Source organism: Pseudonaja textilis, chromosome 1 (genome assembly GCF_049901715.1).
Source record: "Pseudonaja textilis isolate UNSWEBS1 chromosome 1, rPseTex1.2, whole genome shotgun sequence".
NCBI lineage: Eukaryota > Metazoa > Chordata > Lepidosauria > Squamata > Elapidae > Pseudonaja > Pseudonaja textilis.
This window is the reverse complement of record NC_141990.1, coordinates 192,181,909-192,203,827: the sequence shown is the minus strand read 5'-3', so window position 1 is coordinate 192,203,827 and position 21,919 is coordinate 192,181,909. Positions and strand designations below refer to the sequence as shown.

At 35.3% G+C, this 21,919-nt stretch overlaps 1 protein-coding gene across 3 annotated transcripts in view; it reads right to left on the bottom strand.

Annotated features, from left to right (window-relative positions):
* The window catches only part of FIGN (fidgetin, microtubule severing factor), a 128,407-nt gene that overhangs the window by 8,161 nt on the left and 98,327 nt on the right, over positions 1–21,919 (bottom strand). The window contains exon 1 of one of the 3 annotated variants that reach the window (XM_087920060.1): positions 2,063–2,123. The exons of the other annotated variants lie outside the window; for them this stretch is intronic. The gene's annotated coding sequence lies outside the window, so the exon portion shown is untranslated. Of the gene's footprint in view, positions 1–2,062; positions 2,124–21,919 lie in introns of those variants that run through there. 3 annotated transcript variants of the gene reach the window in all.

Genomic DNA, 21,919 nt, shown 5'->3' with positions numbered 1-21,919 from the left:
TCAAGACCACGTTAAGAAGTTGGCCAACACTCCGACATCCCAATGTTTTGTCAGTAGCCAAATTCCCCCTAATGCCTGTTCTGTGCAAGGCCCATAGCAGCCATTTGTAGTTGCACTTGTAATATACTTTAAAATTTTCAAGGGTGCGCACCAGGGCAAAAAACTTGGGGAATTTATGAAATGTCTTCTAACAGAAAAACTATGAGCATACACAAGCTGGGTGTTTGTAAGTGTGTGCAGACGTATGCTGTATCCATGTCTATAGCTATCTTGTATTCTTGCACAACTGACAAGACCCAGCTTGTTGTGCTGTTTGCGCACAATATAAATGGTAACTATTGACTTCAGTCTACAGTCTCTCTGATCACTCTGTTTCCTGTTATATAGGGCAGAAGATACTCTCCCTTCTTCTGTCTTAGGCTGTGTGAACGACATGCTAAACTCCTCGTCTTCTACCGCTGTATTCCCTGCATAAAGAGTAGGGTAATTCAATAGGCTTTTTTGAATATTTTAATAGGGTAAGAATTAGAAGCACTTACTGGCACACACTCCAAAGCAGTCTGTGGCAACAATTTTAGTCATGTTAATGGAGCTTGATTGTATTTGATATTCTTTTACACACAGGAAAATACAAACTGAATGAAGATTAGAGGGTATACATGAGTGAGGGAAAAGTGGCATGCAAATATTAATGTAATGGCTAACTTGGTGTAAAACAGTCTATCTTTCTCTCTCTCTCTCTCATATACACATACACATACATAAATACACAATTTAAAATATGTATCTATTTTTTTAAAAATTGAGCCTTGAAAAACAAGTCGGGTTTTCATTGTATTCATCCTCTGGCATAAATGTTCACATGCATCAAAACTATTTATTTGGCATAATTACTAGATAGCCCATTGGTTTCAGATTGCTATCCGAGCTGTTGGATTTACTCTCTGCACAATAATTGAAAGTTTATTTATTGACGCACGCTAAGTACCAGTGCATTTAACAAAGGTTGTAAAAGGCAGCATTTCAGAAGTTATAATATGAATTTAAGGGGAAGGGCCTGTTTTCCTAAAGTGTAAACTTTTCCTCTATTAGTTGTATCACTTAGCGGCATTTGAAAGTTAATGTTTAATTACAAAATCATTATCTGTTTAAAGTGGTTTTATTCCGGCATCCACAGCTGCACCAAGACTGGCAGATCAAAGATTAAAAAGAAGGAATATTGTGGGATAAAGCTGTTAGGGTCTGAAAAAAGTTGGCAAGCTGCATAATTATTATAAAATAAGTGGTAATAGTAACTGTACTCTGCTCTCAAGCAATTTGTATTGAAATAGAGATCAGTGAGGCTAAATTTATATCAGTATATTAATATTTGACCTCTGACATGGGTAATTTTATTAGTATATCTCTATTTGTAATAAAAGATAAAAACAAAAAAAAATGATACTAAAGACATAAATACTAAAGACAGGAAATATCCTCTCTAAGAATGAAGATATGAAAGAGTTGTAAATGGTTCTAGAAAAATCTTTCTTGTACAAATGAGGGTCCATTTTTATATTTTTCTGTGGTGCAAATTAAAATAATCAGAACTGTTTCAAATCAAAGCAGTTCTGCTTTGATTTCTTTCCTTCCAGGTGTTTTCACCATTTCATTATCTATAATTTAAAAGGAAAAAAAAATGTCATTTCAGAATATTTTATGGAATTTGCACAAAGTACCATATGTAGAGATATGCCAGCAACTTCATAAATGTGCCCTGTTCCCTGCTTTAAATTACCTCTAAACTTGTCAAGACTAAAGAAGATACATTTTAGAATTAATTTAGAATTTAGAAGTGCTCCATTCGGCAAATGCAGATGGACAGTATCTAACACGAAATAATGCAAACTGTTCAAAATTTAATGAATGTCTAAAGAGAAAAGTAATCCAGAACCCAGTCCTCTTATTGAGAGAGAGAGAGAGAGAGAGAGAGAGAGAGAGAGAGAGAGAACCAGATACTTTTTGTTTTCTTGTGTTTTAAATGATTTAGTAGAAATTATCGTTGAGTTCCTTCTATAACCACCTTTGCTATTACTTGGTGCTTTTATTCCAACTTGTGTGATCAAAGGGATTAACTGCTTTTCAGATTAACCATTAAGCCAAATATATTAAGATTGGCCATTCCAGTAGCAAAAGAAAACAAAACAAAAAGACTTGCTTTTCCTGTAGAAAGAAGAAAATGGAGGAAGCATCCAAAAGCCCAGAAAAGAGTTGAAAAATCTTGAACCCTTTCATGCTGAAGGCGTACTGCTTTCTTCCCCTTCTTCTCACGAACATTAGTTCAGTATGAATCAAGGCAAAAAGAAACAATTGTCTCTCCATCTGTGTTAATTTTATGTCCTTGCCATTGTACCATCAAAGAATTCAGCATAACGTTCTGTTCATTTTAGGCTGTAAATAAGTGCTGTGCTAAATAGGGCTGGTCTACCGAATTAAAGGGCAAAGAGCTAAAGCTGTAAGTGAGACATGCATCCGATTATCCATTAAAAGCAGACTGATGGCAGCTTTGCCTGTGCATATTCCTTGCCAAAGCCACTGGCCTTGTCCCTTGCTCCCCACCATATGTACAAGTGCTCATTTCCAGTAATGCCCTTAAACAAAAATCAGTAATTGGAAATTTCACAACTAGTCACTTATCTGTTGTATGCAAAACCAACATCTTTTGTAGGTGTTTTCTCCTTCCTTTTGGACATGTAAAAATTAACTTTTTTTTCTTTTTCTTTTTGCAAAAGTTACCTCCGTACTTTATTTACTTGTTTTTTTCCCCCCATTTTTAAAATAGAAAAGAAGCAGAGAAATAGAAGCAGTCACTCAGCAAGGACATACTGGCCCAAAGACACTTGATGCAATAGGGATCTTCACTCCCACAAATGACCACTTTACTGTGTATCTTCCTTCCATAAAATCTACCAAGCCACTAGATATAGAGAGGTAAAAGACAGCAGAGCAAACCATTAGATTTAAGTAATATAAAAGACAGGGGAAAAATCAACTGCATATATAATTGGAATTAGTTAATTTGCATTCATTTTAATTTGTATTAAATCCACATGAAATATGGGAATGGGGACTTTTTTATTTGTCCCTCCCTGCTACCATACATTAAAAGGAAAAAGAAATGTGATAAGTAAAAAAAACATAAGGTCTATTTGCGGCTGAAACAACCAACTCTGAATCCTGAGCCTTTCAGAATATCTTAAGTCAACCTCAGCCTCAACCTCAAATTCATATTTACTAAAAACAGAGTAGTATACATTGATTATTGCAACAGCATAGCCTTTGTTCTATTAGGCAGTTCTATTCTCCCCGTTTTTCAAGTGCTAGGAGCCATCCAGGACTAAACATTTAGAACATGGACTATAATAATTAGTTTGAAGTGATTGAATACAGACACCTGATACCACATCAGAGGTGAAACATCCATCAACTCGGATGAGATCCCAGTGCTCAAAGATGTCAAGTGCTCTCAAGTGTTTGGCTTCATTGAACTGAAGATACTCAATATCTTTAAGAATCAGATCCTTAATAGAGACCATTTTGATTTGTAGTTCTGCAATTTTAAAAAGACAGACTTACACAAGCCATCTCTGCACAAATATATTCATGTAGGAATACACATATATTTTATATAGCTATATAGATGTATATGAGAAACCGAAAATACACGTTCCTGTAATTTGCAAGCTTCATTTTAAGGATAAGGATGGATTAGATTTTATTATTTCAGAAGGCTAGAGTTAACACTCAAACTGCCTGTTAGAATAGCACAGCAGATAACAAAGGACTTTTGAGCATTACTGGGACCCATAAATGCCTCTTTTGGCACCTGTCAGACTGCCTTCTACTCCTGATTTTTAAAATAATTCAAGTGCTCTTAAGTGTATGGCTTCTTTGAGCTGAAGATGCTCAAGGGCCAATCTAGCATTATTTTTATGTACATGAATACATCTCAAATAATTCTAATGTAAGAACTGTTTTAACTGGATGCAGAATAGTACTTTATTTAGCACTCTTCCTACAAATTCAGGAAAAGGTAGTTGGAAAGACAGAAAGCATTCCCAGGCAATAAGGATAAGGATGGGCTTAAGAGAAGTAAGAGTGAGCATTCTAATAAGGTGGAGCTTCATGGATGGCCATGAGTATTACAATGGCTTGTAAGTACATGAACAAATGGTACCTTAAAGGCCATTTTCTTCTTTCAAATATCCTTGTGGTCATTGGCCTGAAAGAAACAAGAAGTCGCCTATGCTTTTAGGTTGGCCTTTGGCCAGCACCTATATGTGATCAATAATAACAGCTTAAAATGAACGTGAAATGTCAGCATATAGGGAGAAAAATATATTATATTTAAATGGTTAATAACAACAAGACCAATCATGATGGCGAAGATGATGATGCAACTATTCTGTTAATGCAATTGTTCTGGTCATAGAAAAAATGAAAGGAGGATGCAAAAGTAGACAAAGTGGTTGTTTAAAAGCCCAAACTACTGCTCAAGCTACTGGATCGTCCTTGACAGATTTGTCTTTCCATTTTCTTACAGGTCCTTGATTACAGAAGAATTTGCATCATGGATATTGAGGAAATTAAAGCCTTACGTTCTCCATTATTAAATAGTTTAACTTCTATAACAATACAATGAACCTTTGGCAACTTATTAGAAGATCATGTCTAAACCTATAGATTCCTAACTTTAATATGGTTACACTATGCAATTATTCTTTTTAAATCACACCTCGTGACTCTCAATTACAGTCCCAGCAAATTACTCTTACTTCCATTCCCTCACCAGCAATATTCTCCTCATTTGGATGCTTTAGCTTCTAACATTTATGAAAGCATTTTGGCCTTAACTTATTTAGCAAGAACTGCTGAACTCTCATACTAGCAAAAATTGATATTGAAGTGAATGTTTAACATATCAACTAGGGAACAAGGCAACTAATTAGAAAACACATAAATTGTGCTACTGTTTTTGTTTATTATAAGGACAAAATCATTTAATAAAATCAACTTTTTTGATTGAAATTGATTACAAAAGGACAACTCAATTAGAATTCTCCATAGTGGTACCTCAAGTTCTCAACATCATGTTCCCATCCAGATGTTTTCACCTCTGATTTATACAGTGGTTTGTTATCAGTGTTTACTGCATATAACATTGGGACTATTTCTTACTCCATTTACTAATAGGTTTAATTTCTTGTAAAAAAAATCAAATAATATAATCCAGCCATATTTAAGCACTATTGTTCCTGCTGATTTGGGGGGGAATATTAAAAATATACTTAGCAATGTCACACTGAAGTCAACAGGACTCAGAAGAGCTTAATTTTGATCAAACATATTCAAAACTCAGATCAACATTAAGGAGCAAAGGATTTTAAAGATTAATATCAATTGAAGCCAGAATTTTTCACTATTACTGTGGCAAAATTATCATATGCGTAAAGATGGAATGATTCGACACTACCTACCATGGAGGAATGGTTGATAAAATTGATAGAGCTCACTGAGATGACAAACTGGTTTAAAGAAAGGACAACGTTTACATTTACTTAAGGACTTTGTGCATAAAAATAATTTATGTTTTTGATGATTAGACAGGATAGACTGTAGAAAGAAGAGAATCATGATGTAAATTAGGAGAGGTTAAAATATACTTAAACTTAAAACTGTCGTGATGGAGTATTAGAACCTACTTCTTCATATCTTTCTCTTTTTTCTTTTGTGTTTTCTCTGTTCTAATTAATTTGTATTAGTTCTTATTATTGCTTTTAATATTATGTATATGAAAAAATCAACAGTTAGTGGAAATAGTTTTTTTTTTAAAAAAAATCCTCTTCTCCATAATTTAAATGAGGCCAAAGACAATTAAAATATGTAACATATGCATTACAGACAAACTATTTTTTCAATATTCATTAAATAAAGCCCACAGTATATAAGAAACAATATGAAAAATGATTTATGGTATTCCATAGATAGTTCTGTTACATGCCTGTGTTTTCAGCCAAAATGGAAATTAGATTGAAATTCAATCATTTCCAGAAACTATTTCATTAATCTTGAGTTTTACTACTAATTCTTATTAATGACATTTGACTTCTGCCATGGTAAAGGTCAGTGTTTACTAGTCAATTATGTAAATAGGGATGAAATTTGGTAATGTGCCAGAGACACTTATAGTGCAATTTTGTATATGTCTGCTCAGATATAAGTCCTCAATGAATTCCAAAGCTTTCCCACTGATATGTGACTATGTCACTTATTTAGTTGCTTCTGCAGAATTATGTTTACAGAAAAAAATGCTTGAGCATTTTCACTTGTCTAGGAGAAAAAAATAATATTCAAGCAAAAGAAGTATGTTATATTGGTCCATAAGGAAAATATATATATCTCAATCTAATTTCTAGTTTTATTTAACAAACTCTGAATACTGAACAGAACCACAGAGTAGTTATAGAATGGCGATCATTCTGTGGTTTTTCATTAACTTAAAAAAGAACTTTGCATAACTCTGTGTTTACAGATTTGTAGAAAATCCTTCAGCTTTCCAAAAGTATTTGTCCTACCCATACAAAGATTAAAGTGGTAGTCTCTGCCCTTCGTTCTGCTTTTTGTCTATTTGTTGATAAGGATCAACAATCTGTTCAGCTTCTAGTAATGTCAGTTTTAGTACCTGCTAGGGACCAATGCACATGTGAAAGCCCTTCATGAAGTTTCTATATGGTGATCTCATTACTATCCCCTAGTCATCTATTTCTTAGGAGGCCAAGTTACTCTCTTTTATTACCATTCCACCAAAGCCTTCTATTTAATGAGAGAGAAAAAAAACCCCGAAGTTTCTTGGGCTTTTACTGGCAAGCAGATCTGCTGGTAGCAGATTGCTGAATAAGGCAGTGGGTTTTTTTTTTTTCATTTTCTTAAGTCCTAGGAACTATTAACACTAGGTTAATCAGCAACATTTTCATTTTTTCTACACTGTGCTGCTTCAAGAATGCCCCCCCCTCCTTTTTTTTCCAAAAAATTTAAAACACTGCAACAAGCAGATGAATACCAACTGCCTACTTTTAATCCTGAAGATTCAACATGCGGGAACACACACACAAAATGTACATTTGATAAGTTCAGGAGGGTTAATTCTAGAGGCTTCTCTATACTGGTGTGTTCTCTTGAAGTACATGAAGGTAAAGAACAATCTGGAAAGTTTAAAATAAATGGTAGTCAATCACTGAGTAACTGAGTTAGTATCACTGCGCAGATTTAGAGGCTAATATGCCACACACATCTGTAATAAAACGTATATGTTTTCCTTTCACTTTTCCACTTCTAGTGTTTCTACCTAGCCCATCAGGATATGCAGCTACTTCAGTTGGATTATTATCAAAAGGAGAATTACATACAGTTTATAATCTAATACTTTTGGGGAGAAAATCTTTTTCCTACAAATTGGAAAAGGTTTTGCAGAATGTTTGGGTTATTTACACATTTTGATATAATTTGGTAATTCATATATTAATTTTTAATGCAATTGTACAAAGCTGTTGCATTTCAGGCTTGGAGAGAAATATTCTATAGCCATGTCTGGGTGACATGGTGCATTAATTCAATGTCTTTCACTCCTAGGACCTGCGTATAATTTAGTTCAGCCTGAAGAAAATAACTTTGATCCAAGAGAGCTGTGGGGGAAAGAAAACTACATATGAAATGAGGTTTTCTGGGTTTAGGGTGGTTTCTTATATACAAGGTGATGTATGAAGATAAACTGCTTTGGCATGCTACTGATGTAGTATAGGATTAAGAGCATAATGGTTTTAGTAGACTAAATACACATATACATAGTTTATTCCCTTTCCCATCATCCTACATATTGTACAAAACACACCTCTTCGTAGGTCACACACACACACACACTTCGTGAATAGAAATATATTTTTGAAGTATTGTATAAAAATGCATGAATTATGAAATATAATTGTCAGAGTAATAAGTACAGTTAATCACACAGCACTCCCAAAGACAATGTTGCCTAAATTAATCTGATACAGCACTAATTTTTGTTAAATTAAAAGGGCAAGGGGAATCTTGATTTAGTTGTTTACAGATCCAGCCTTCTTTTCTTCCTACAATATATTGTCTCCTCTTTTGACAAGAGATGAGTAAACAAATTGACACACTAGAACTTCGGGGTAAAATTAGCATTCCCTTTGCTGAAATCTTTCAACTATGCAGTCCATCAACATGTTTCCTTGCCTATTCTTCCAATGAAAGATTTTGAAATAAAATAGTTTGAGGAAGGAATTTGAAACTGCTATCACAGTTCATGTACATTTTTTTTCGACCCATAAAATACACAAGACAAACAATTATAAGCCAGTAAACTGTTAAAAGAAACGGAAAAGGCCTGGAGGAAGATAGCCATTGTTGAAACTTTCTGAAATTTCTAAGGGTATATGCAAATGAATGCATTCCATACATTCAGACATCACATATCATTGCCTTCATAATTTATTATTTACCATGAAACCCAAATTCATCCATTATATTGGCATATTAAAATATGTATATACTTGAGCACAAATATTTAAACTAGTACTACTTCCCTATCATCACTATTTCCATATTGCCCCAGTTCACAGAAACAACATGCATTTTACAATGAAACTGGAGGTTTAATTCAAGGAAGGAACAGCGTGGGTGATGTGGTATTAACATGTAAGATTTTTTTAAGGGGTACAGAGCTAAGATACGGAGCACCCAAGCAGTCTACCTGCTCTATCATTCCCAAAACTTTGTATTTATTTTTCCTTTCACCCGTTCTGCTTTCAAATCAACTAATTAAGATAATATCCACAATTATATATGCTTACCATAAAGTTGGACTTCTGCCAAAGCAAACAGTAAAATGATTCAATTTAAACAGCACCCTTCAGTGAGTTCGGGAATCTCTTGAATTTAGTAGATAAAAAAAAAAAATAGCAGCTGAATATTAATTTACCATGCAATAAATTGCCAAGTATTCTTTGGTGATATTGTACTCCATACTCCATATTTTCATGGTTGAGATTTCCCTCTCACTAAATGTAAACAGTATTTTAACTAGCCAATCCCAATTGTTTTGAGCCCTCATCAAAAAGGATGTTATGATGTTTGCTTGTTTTAAGCTACATGGCCTTTCATACAGCCTGGAATACATTTGATGAACCAATAACTGGTCTTTCATGTGCCTTCCTGACCTGTATCACAGCAAATTCTAGAACATTAAATTCTCATTGTTTTTTCCCACGTCATTATAGTTGTGCTTTTAAAGTTGTAGCAACGTTTCAGCAGAATCTCATCTGCCATCATCAGGCTTCTGTGGCAGATGAGATTCTGCCGAAATGTTGCTACAACTTTAAAAGCACAACTATACTGACATGGGAAAATACCCAAACAAAGCTGAATACCATACATGTAAGTACCGGCGAAAACTTAAGAGTATGTATGTATGTATATATGTATGTATGTATGTATGTATAATCCAGAGATCTCAGACAGCCTTAAAACAAGACCTTCTATTACTTCACACATATTCTTTAAATCTTGCCAGTGCAACAACTAAACGGCAACAGTGACAGCTAAACACTTAAGGACTTAACCACATTTCCCACCCTTATTTTCCGTAATAATGTTCAAGGCATGATTTAATAGAGAGACAGTCATTAAATATAGTTAACACATTTTTACGCCCAAGCTAAACTTAGAAATGAATGAATATTTCCTTAAGCATCCTAACACAATCAGCTCGGGTAGTTTAAAACAATTTTGCAAGGGGCCTGATTTTAAAAGTTGAATGGTTCTATTTACCTTGACAAATCAGAAAAACTTAATAGCTAGGATAAAAAAAAAAGTCTGAGATGCAAAGTGTGCTAATTAACAAATGTATACATTTTAAATGCCACTTTGCAAAGAAAGCTCCTTTCAATTATTGCTATCTCTTAAAATAAAAAGCAGACAGTACATCAACATACATGTGTGTATATCTAGTAATGTATAATCATATCATGTCTCAGAAAGCTTTAGCAGGTTTAAAGCCCAAAGAATTATGCCTCTGTCCCTTTTGTTTTCTATGTCAATCGGGCAGCTTCTTTCTATTCATTACTGAACTGTGGAAAGGAAACACAGAGGTAGTGTTTTCCTTTTAAACCATGTAATGTCTTATACCCAGATTAAAAAAAAAAGGGACCGGTTGCTTTTTTTTTTTTTTTGCCTGGTAGACAAGCTGTCGTAATTGAAACGAAGTCTAATCAGTCTCATTACTGTTTTCAGCAATTTGCACCACCAAAGATGCTTATTAGGTAACAGTGTTTAATAAACCGCTCTTTAGAAAACTACCAATAATGAGCTCTTAACAGCCAATCTTTAGCAGGAATGTAATGTGAAAAGTGTTCCTAGCACTGAATAGATTTTCACATTTAGTAGTGTCATAATTAAGCTGGAGGAATTGGTGACTGCAGTGTTAGATTTATTGCAATCTAATCTACAGTCCTTCAGCCTCCAAGACTACATTTGAGAATGAGATCCTTATATTTAACCAAAATTACAGTTAATATTTCCACAGCAGATTTTAAAAAGCATCTCAACCTTTCCTAATGCTCACTCAAAACATGATTTAGGAAAGAGGTTGAAATTATAGATGAGTTTCAAAAGGCAGGTTGTATATGTTAGGCATGGAATTTAAAAAGTTATTATTTTAACATTTAGTCAACTCTGTTTAGCCTGAATTCCAAAGAAAATATGTATAATATAAAAATAATTTATCATAGACTGTTACATATGTTTTTGCAAACTTTTGTGAGCAATTCCTTACATGTTATTAATTTTAATAGAAATTAATTCTAATAATAAGCACCATCCTATAGCCACCTTGGTAATACTTAAGTAACATGACTAGGTATATTAACTCATAAAAACCCAATAATTAGTGACATAGATTTTTAAATATCAAAAGCACCACAAAGATTCAGCAAGTACTGCATAGAAATAGTTATAAATCAACTTTTTTTTTAAAAAAAAGGATCAACATGTAAACTGATAATTTTTAAAAAGTGAAAGCATTCAAGACAACAACCCATGCTTTCATTCTCACACTGTGAGAACATATATTTGTTCTAACATACCAGGTCCTCCTAAACTATAACCCAGAAACAGATTGATGACCGAATGTATTCTCAATCTGAAAAGCAATTTTTAAAAGATATTAATATTATTTAGTTTATCTTAAAATTATTTCAAACTGACAAAAATACTTAAAAAATAGATAAAGCTAAACTCAAGTTTTTATTAATGATATATGCCATCTCCCACAAACAACTTACATGTGAACTGTAGAAACTGATCTTTCAGCAAGGGGAAGACATCCATAACTGTTATCAAAAACAATGAGAACAAAGCAAAGAGTGTGCTGTTCCTTTGTTATCTCAAGCAATATAAATTATTGCAAGATAGATTTTTATTAGCCATAGTGGGAAGTTGACAGGATAGTTAAAATATAGTTAATGACCTTTGGGGCAGTTTTGGTATGGGCCACAAAGGCAACCAAATTCTAAAACATCCCATTCTATCAATTTAAATAAAGTGTTCTTAAAGGTGTTGTCTGGGAATAACACAACAGAGTTAAACAAATAAATATTTTTCAAAGTCTCAGCTTTAATTTTTAATACAGTAAATATCAATAGATATAATTTGCATAACCAAAACTGTTGGGGTCCTCAGTCTCTTTTAAGAATGGAAAGGGGTCCCGAGACTAAAATGTTTGAGGACCAATGATTTAAAGGAAAGAAGAGAACTTGAGAAGAGATAGTTTCCTATTCTACCCATCCTCTAAGCAGGTGTTAGGTTCCTCTATGAGATGGCTCCATAGTGGTCCAATGAGGCCACTAGGAATTTGTTTGTTTGTTTGTTTGTTTGTTTGTTTACATTGGCCAAGTTTTGCTACATGTTGCAATCAGCTGTAATTAATAATTGTATGTCCTAAGCAGCGAATAAAACTTAATATTGATAATTTATGTAACCACTGCAGGATATACATTAAATATTGGGAGGAGAAATGGATGACAGCGCTTCAGACCATGGCGTAGCCTTAATTATAAACATATTCCAGAAAATAGGGTGAATTGAACATGTATACATATGTCAATTAGCCTTTGTCCTGATATTGCTGGAAGAATTAAATAATGTGCTACTGGTCAGGATATCTAAAGTATTATCAATGAAATAATTACAATAGTAAAGTAAGCCTGCATCTTTGATAGTTGTATGTGTAACTATAAACATGTGGCACACTTAATACCTATTATTAAGAAATATTAACAAATAAAATGAATATCAGATTTTCAATAAATTTTAACAAACAAATAACCATAAAAGGCCATCCTTTAGGAAATTACAAGGCAATGTTTATCACAGTGGGTGAAATATTTTTTAAAAAAATTATACATTAGCTTATTTTTTTTTATTAATTGACATTAAAACCACTGAAGGAATTGAAGTTGGCTATAGGATTGCCTTAAACACCATCACATAATCTAGTTGATGGAACTTGCCTCTATATCTGTATTACAAGATCTTTCCCCCTTTCTTTCTATTTTATCACCTTGACTGCCCTCTATTACAAACTTGCAGCAAAGCAAAGAAATGAGATGAGAGAGAAAGAGAGAGAAGGGAGGGAGGGAAGGAGGGAGGGAGAGGGAGAGAGAGAGAGAAGGGAGGGAGGGAAGGAGAGGAAGAGGGAGGGAGGGAGGGAGAGAGAGAGAGAGAAGAAATGGCTACAAAATTGAGAAAAAACACTGAAGAATAGTTGTGTACTTTACATACATAATATAAAAATCACACAAGGATTACAAGATCTGATTTATAAAAATATTCATATACATCACGTGTGCATTCTGAGTCTGATTGTATTATACTTTATAGTGCTGTATGAAAATTGTAGAAGTTAACTGGGAAGAGATTTGGAGAAGTAGCAAGATATGGGAAAATGAAGACCAAGGTAGGCTTATATTTAATGTAGTACACCACTTTATCTCAAAAGCGGTAATTCCCAGTTACATAATTAATATTCAAAAATGCTAATCAGCTTCAGAAATATATTGAAGACTATCATTACTACAAGTGTGATTAAATGTTTAATGCTTAATTGGCAAATTGGCCATATTGTTCAGATATCAGATTTTATGACATTACTGATATTTAATGTTATTACATTTTTATTATGCTGTTTTGCATCATTCGCTTTTATCTCCCTGAGAATGTCCCCAATAACATAGCATGCATCAAAGTGTCATCACACTACATACCGGCTTCACACTAATTTCAAATCTGCCTCATTTTGCAATTATATAATTCATGTCACCTACATATTGTCCTCATAATGCATGCAATGTCATTTATATTCTTGATGATGGTCATATATGAGAAGAACCATCCTCAGAACATAACAGAAGATTTCAGCTAATAAATATTACAAGTCACAAGAGTGAATACACTCTTGTCCATAGAAATTTATGGGAAGGAAAAATATCCAGCACATCTCAACTTGACAAACTGAATCAATGATCAACTTTGGCAAATCTAGATGGCTGCTCTTAGATAACTCTGAAACAAGGGTGAGAAATCCATGATCCGCAGAATACTATTGAACTGTAATTCTAAATAGCTCAATAGGATTGGGCTACTGGACCAATGGTACTTTAATTAGTATTAACAAAATGTTTGTTAGGGTGTTGTTGTTTTTTTGTTCCATCCCAATTTCACTGAATATATATGAATTTATTTTATAATATTTTATTTCAATTAAAGAGATCGCTGCCAGTTATCTGCTTTGGTTATATTCAGATGATTCATTATAGCATAAATTGGAAATAATTTGGATAATTGATTTAAAAAAAAATAAAGCACGTAAGATATCTCTATTTGTTGCCAGTCTAACATTTTTATGATGTACGTCCTAGGAATTTATCATAAACAAAGACTTTGCTGTTTAACAAACATTTATACATGTTTAAGGTTACTATTTGTACAGATAAAAACATCCCTACAAAAATGACTGAAATAGGTAGCATCTCTTGACTGGACTGAAGAGAGATGTGTGTGATATTACAAATAGTTGGAGGGCATGGGCTGATATTTAAAGATATAAGGTTGCAGCTAGGTAGCTTTGATGAGCTACTTTATGTTGATGATAACTAGTTATGACATTTCTTTAAAAAGGTCTGAACTGCTGAGAAGCGCCCTAAACGCATGGTTAAAAACTGCTACTTTGCACGACTGCCTTAAGAAAGACACTTTTAAGAGTCTTTTAAGTATCTTTTAATTTAATGTTTTTCAGTCATGCTAGAATGCTTAAAAATATTTAAACAAGTAGCGTGCATGTTTTAGATCAACCACAAAGCATCCTGTTAAAAAACCCTAAGGTATAACTTGTTATTTTGGCCGTGATATAATAACTAACAAGGTTGCACTGCCTTACAAACTAAGCATTCTAGCTGAACAGAATTGACTTACAAATTACAACTATAAATTTCATTACAAGTTGGCCTTTATTTGGTACTCTATTCAACAGATCAGGAGAGGAACATATGCTGTCCAAAACTCTCACATGAAATAGGGAGATAAACATGTATAAGCTCTTTCAAAAGATGCCTTCCCAAATGGTAGAAAGCCGGGTTGTCTTGAAGGGTCAATTTTGTGTTTGTCCATAATCAGAGGGCCTGTGGAGGCCCTTGAGTGTTCAAAAGGACCCAGTGCTTCAAGGCTTTGAGTAAGCTTGGTCAGGTGCTCCATTCAATCCTCCCTTCCTAGCAGCGTTGCACAGCCCTTGCGCATTGATATACAATCTGCAAATGCCAAACTCCTGTTGAAACCAACGTGAGTCTTTTCCATGGAGCTTTGGTTGTCCTGCTTCATCCCCACCCAAATCAAAACATTTATTGCCCTCACAGCATTTCAGACTAGGGCAGTTGACGCTGTTTATTTTGAAACAGAACTCCATTAAAATCTGTGGAATGGCTCTTTTCAAGTGAGTATTTTTGTCAGGGACTACTTCTTAAGCTGTTTGGGCTAAAACAATTGGACTGAGTCAGGTAACCTCCTTTGTGCCCAGAAATGCATGCTTTCTTTATAAACGTATGTTCTTCTTTATAAAAAGACCCTGTGTCAATTTTAAAACTTCTCACAACAAATCTGCCTAGATACTTATCTGTAACAAAGGGAATGGAAATGAAATAAAGAATAATTTTCTGTGTTGACTCCATGCATTTAAGATTTAATGGCAGCCTACGCCTTCTCAGTGATTCTCCTGGAGAAGAGATAATGTACGCGAAGAGGCACAAAGCTGTAGGTTTAGTCATGTCAAAACTTGATATGTGCCAAAATAGAGATCTGAGGTGTCAGCAACTGCAAAATAAGTGACAAGTGTTAAACTACTCAACAGAAGTAAATTTTGTAATTATTTACCTTTCTGTAGCTGTATCAGTGTGTGCTAATTTGTTGCATACACCCATAGTTAAAAGCATGCCAGACACTAAAATCAAATTTCTTTGCTCTCTGTAATTCAGGCACATGCTAATAGTGTCTTGTCATTCACTGAGAGAGTATGTTTGGCTGGGTGGTTGTATGTGGGGGATGAATAATAAAACTGAAGTGCCACAAAGTGCTATGCAAGTAAACAAAGCCCTGGCAGTGAGGGCACCAGCTTAATATGTTGGGAGCTCCAATGCCTAGCTGCTGCAAATGGACAACATTAATTCGAATCCTGGCACCGCTGGCCATGCTGAGATTTCTCTCTTCTCAATAGGGGTTTGCTCTTTAAAGTATTGCTCCCTGAAGGGAGTGCAAAACCAGAGAAAAGATTTCCAACAGCCCAGCACAGATGAATGGCTGTGTCAATGGTGAATATTGGTTAAGCTTTGAAATAGGGAATCCTGCAGTGGTCTCTCAGCTTCATTCCCCCACCGTGGACTTCAAATGTTGCAGCAGCCTTTAGGGGACAGGCCATAAATGAAAAAACATCAATAAACGGGTTTCATTAAAAAAAAGAAGAAGAAATAATAATACGGGCATTTTTCTGACTCTGTACTTGGGAGTATTTCCCTGGATAATTTGATAAGGGATGTTCATCTTAAGGGATGCCTAGGCATTCCTACATTTTACATGAGACTCAGTGGTTCTTACCTAGTCTCTGTACTAATTAGTAATGAAACAATTTAATGTGCACCCCTCCTCTCTGGGGTGGTAACCACACAATCATTTTAGGCACATGGCTGTTTTTGCTACAATATCTCCTGTGACTTATTCATTTATTTTATTAGCTTGTCTGATATATATTATATAAAATAAAACAAGCAGGCAAGCAATGGCAATTTTCTTTTACAGTAGGTTGTTTAATCCAATGGCAAGATGATGTGAATAAAATGTGCTTCCTTTTTGGCATATTTCATGGTTAGACTTCTTCCAGTTTTCAATCAATCATTTGGTGGCATGATATAATTTCCTAATCATACTAATATTCATGCTTTTATCACTGTTTAACCTAAAAGTGGACACAATTCACTAAAACAGAAGTCTAATTATTTAAATATGATGCAGTGCAGCATTCTGAGAGGCAGTCTATTTTATGAGCTTTTCTCTGTTTTGAAACATTGATTTTACAAAAGTAAAAATAAATATACCATCATTCTCATACACCTCCAAGTAAATAGAACTCGCTCTTTCCATTTTCAATAATGATAACATTTTGCCTGCTTTCAAATCGAATTGGGAATTCTTCCAATTTGCATTCAGGTAATTAGGTAGATACTCAGAACAGGCATTTTAAAGATAAATGAAATAGAATCTGCTGAATCTCTAATGTGATGGACAACTAAGAGCTGATTAACTGGTTAGAAGGAGGAGGAGAGCTCACTTTCAAAGCTCATATAGTTAACTATATTTCAATATATTTTATTCCACTCGGTAATACTAAAATATGTAGAAGCTGTCTACATTCTGTTGATGGGGAAAAAAATTCTCTTTCCCAGTTTCTACCACTTATTAATGTATACTGTGGGAACTTACACTGCACCCATTCCTAATAGAATCTATGCATGCTAGAGACTATGCTAACCTTCTGCAGCAAAACAATGACTCTTTATTCTTTATATACTATATATATTCTGATACAATTTATCATCACGTTTGCATCTGCAAATCAGAGTTAAATCTGTAGATTGAGTTTTTCTTCCCCCTCGGTGTGAAATACTAAGACTTTTCAACTTCTCTATAAAGCAAGGTTTTTTAATGAGCTAACGAACAAATAATAGCAATAGCACTTAGACTTACATACTGTTTCACAATGCTTTGCGGCCCTCTCTAAGTGGTTTACAGAGTCAGCACATTGCTCCCAACCACCTGGGCCCTCATTTGACTGACCTTGGAAGAATGGAAAGCTGAGACAACCTTGAGCCTGGTGAGAATCAAACTACTGGCTGTGAGCAGAGTTAGCCTGCAATACTGCATTCTAACAACTGAGCCACCATAGCTCTCTATTCAATAATTTTACAGGAAAATTTTAAGAATTGTTGTGCATCTCGTTGTAAAAGATATAAATGGGTAACATTCCTTTGGCTAGAAATACTTTATTTTGGGGAAACACCAAGGATTATTGGCCATTATAAAATAACACAATGATACAACAAATGGAAACTGGTTAAAAATCTGTGCACCTCTTTTGGGTAGCGGTAATGGTGGGTTTTAGAAAGTGTACTTAAAATAGACCCTTTTCATATACATATGCAAAGCATTCTGAACGGTAGGTTCAGCTCATCCATGCACACATCAAAATATAGGTGTTCTCTTCAGTCAGAGTTAGGGTTGGAAATTGTAGGCAAAAGCAAAGTCAATGGCATCTTAGGAAAGGTTAAAAAAAAATTCTGGGAAAATCAGGCATGAATGGGCTGGCTGGGTATACCATCCCTGCATTCAAGCATGTACTGGTAGGTCTTGGAATCCTAGACAATCACTTTAAAATGAGCTACCAATTTGATGCAGCCATCAAAAAAGCCAATGCAGTCTTAGGCTGCATTAATCGGGAGATAGCATGAAGATTATGTGAAGTGTTAATATTACTTTATTGTGCCTTGGTAAGATTACACAAGGAACATTGCATCCAGTTTTGCTCGCCACAATAAAATGAAGATGTTGAGACACTAGAAAGAATGCAGAAAAGAGCAACAAGGTGATTAGGGGATTGGAGCAGGGGTGGGATGCAAATATTTTTACTACTGGTTCTGTGGGCATGGCTAGGTGAGAGTGGCTAGGTGGCCATGTGACTGGGTGGACATGACTTCTTTTTTGTGCAGCACCCACCCTGAGCTCCATTTGTTGGCTCCTAGGCAAAGCAGTTAGGATAGCGAGGGGGATCCCAGCACAGCTGATCGTCAGAACAGGTGACTGTTGGGAGGAAAAAACGAAAAAAGAAATACCAGTGTTGGGAGGAAAAAACAAAAAAGAAATACTGGTTCAGTTGAACCAGTAGATTTTTTTTACTACCGGTTTGGCCAAACTGTAGCATTTTTTACTATTGGTTCACCCAAACTGGGCTGAACCGGTAGAATAACACCACTGGATTGGACGCTAAAACATATGAAGAACAGTTGGAGGAATTGGATATGTGTAGTTTAATGAAAAGAAGGAGTAACATGGTAGCAGTGTTCCAATATCTTAGCAGTTGCTACAAAGAAGAGGAGGTCAATCTATTCTCCAAATTAGCTGAAGGTAGGAGAAGAAGCAATGGATGGAAACTAATCAAGAAGAGAACCAACTATTGTTGAGGTAATTCCCCGTTAGGAGAATGAGCGCATACAGGGAGACGTAGTGGGAGTAGTGAAGAATAATACACAAACAGTACACAGATATACTGTACAGTAAATGTAGGTTTTTACTTCCAATAAACGTTTAAGCATAGTCCAAGATAAGCAGTCCAAGTCATTCACAGATAAGGCAGTCACTGTTCAGTTCAGGGGTAATCCAAATATCAAAGTCCAGTATCAAAAAACAGTTCAGTAACAGACTTACATCAATGATCAGTAACAGTCATTAGAAGGAACGGCAATACTCTCCAAGAGAAGGAAACAGAGACTCACTCACACTCTCTTCTAAGATTAACACAACCCAGGTTTCTGGCTCCATCTTATGGCCATTTGCGGAACCACACCCAATTACAGTTTAGCATTCTCTTAAAGGCATAGTATTAAAATGTCTATCCTAGTTTATATATTTCCAACCCAAATAACTGTTAGGTGACTTACATTCCTAACAACTATAAACTAAGGAGAAATTTCCTAACAAAACAATTAATCAGTAGAACGACTTGCCTCCAGTAGTTGTAGGTGCTCCATCACTGGAAGTTTTTAAGAAGAGATTGGACAACCATTTGTCTGAAATGTTATGGAGTTTCCTGCCTGAGCAGGGAGCTGGACTACATGACTTCCAAGCTTGCTTCCAACTCTGTTATTCTGGAGAAGATTGGTGGATGGGACGGCACACTGGCCATGTGGATGATGACCGAAAAGGGTAAAGAGGCACTGATCTTGTTCTCTTTGTCTAGAAAAGCCCTGCTGGGAAGTGGCTGAAACTGAGAACCAAGATGCTCTAGCTTTCCCCCTGGCTGAACCTGCCTAGAAAAGTGAAACAAGGAAGCTACAGTAGAGATTTCGTACATAGTGCAGATTAGTGTTTCTCAACCTGACACTGCTGCAGAACCAAACACATTTTCTCTTTTAAGCACACTTCTACTGTAACCAAATTTATTTGTAGGGGAGAAAAATCTATTTAAATGGCCATTTGGGATTTCTGGGCTGCCAAATATGGGTCTGTAGTTTTCATGGGATCTAAAAGTTGTCCACGTTGATTTAAATAGTTTAATGCCACCTTCCCAAATTTCCTTTTGCCACTCTAGTTAGAAATTACTATATGAGGTTTATTGTATAATATATCTACAGACGATTTAGTTGGGAAGAGCCGAGTTTGGAGAGGGTTATAACTTCATTTTATTGGCAAATGTTGTCTCAATGTGATTTTATACCAAAAATCCAAGGAGAATAAGGGACAGAATATTACAGAACAGCATATCTGAAGTAATATCTTGATACAATTTATGTAATTTTGAGATTAATTTGAACATCTGCATGGTTTTTTTCCTCAGAAACTACCCTGGAAAGTAAGCATGATAGATTAAATGCTTACCAAAAAGTGAAGTTTGTTTTTACTGTATTTGCAAAAATACGTGATTATCATCTTCATTATAGCAGGTATTTCATATCAGTAAGAGGTGCTTCATACAGACTCACAGCCCAGTTCTATCCTGTGAAAAGATTAAACTTAACTTAAAAGGATTTTGCTGTACTAACTTTAATCTTTCAGTACTTTGTTGCCTAATGTTGGGCCATACTAAATTCTGACAGAAAAAAAATCCCTTAATACTAAAATGTTGTATTCTTAATTCATATGTATGTCCAACTGGGAAGAATAGCCCTCTTCTTCTAGCTGATTCCAAGGGGTGTCAAACTCAATTTCATTGAGGAGCGTGTCAGAATTGTGCTTAAACTCAATCTTAAACTCAAGCTCCATTTTTGCTGGTAGAGGCACTGCAGGCCGGTTCTCCGCTATTTCCAGGGCTGGCCCATAGGCCAGATCTAAGCACCCCTATAGGCCACATCCAGCACGCGGGCCTTGAGTTTGATAACCCTGATCTAATAGAACCAGGTTCAAACAGCTTAGCCTGGCATTAGTGACTGAACTTCATAACTTCTCCCATTAAAAAGATAGCCATTACAAGTTTATAAAATAGAATGCAAACCACTGTGGTTGCAGATAGTTTCCTAATCTAGGTTTAGTTATCTGAAGGATAAGTAAAAGAGGCAATTTATAGCATCAATCTTAAGAGAGGGCACAGAGAAACACTGAGGGACATCAAAAAATGTGTTCCAAAAACACATGTAGTTCAGGACCATATTTTTTGACTGCCTTTCATCAACTAACCTGGTCCTTTCCAAATATGTTGCAATTACAGTTTCATGCTTGTCAATTCAGCCCATCAGGAGATGCCAGACTGAAGGGAGGGGAGGATTCAAGGCCAGACCAAGAATGATTCTTGGAAGATCTCTCCTTCTCTTCCCCTCACGGTGGATAGAAATAACAATGAAAGGCATCCTGCATTTATTTGAATGCAGAAGGATCCCCCTGACTCTTAAAACACATGTTTTAAAACTAGATTAGGAAGATTCCGGCTGCAGCCACAATATTTTGGAGTTTGTTTTCCACATCTCTGGAAACCGTCCAGGTTAGGAAAGAGTGGCACGAAATGTTCTCCTCTCCTTGCTTAGAGCACAGTTTGGGACAATTCAAATGAGTTGCTTACATGTGTTTCCTACTTCCTCTTCAAATAGCTTGACAGCCTCTGCTTAAGTGTCAAAAAACCTCAGTCATTAGCTGTAGCGGTGCACAGATGGAACAGTATTTGCTCTGCCATTGGCATTCAATTAGGATGATGCCAGCTCTAAACATTAAGCCAGTTAAACTATGCTTTAGGCAAAGCAAAGCCCATAATTAGAGCTTGTAAATTATCACTTGGAATCCTAATTTATCTGGGTGTAGTATAAGGTACATATTAGGCATCTGTATGCGAATCTGTGCGTCCATACATGCACTTAAAATACACACATTCATATAGACAAGGAGCAGCAGTCGAGACATATTTCATGATAAGTGGCACAAAGGAATCCGAAATGGATATGCAAATTCAAACCCGGGCTTCTTGATTAGGGTTCAGGCTTAGAATTCAAAGACTTAAAAAAAAAAC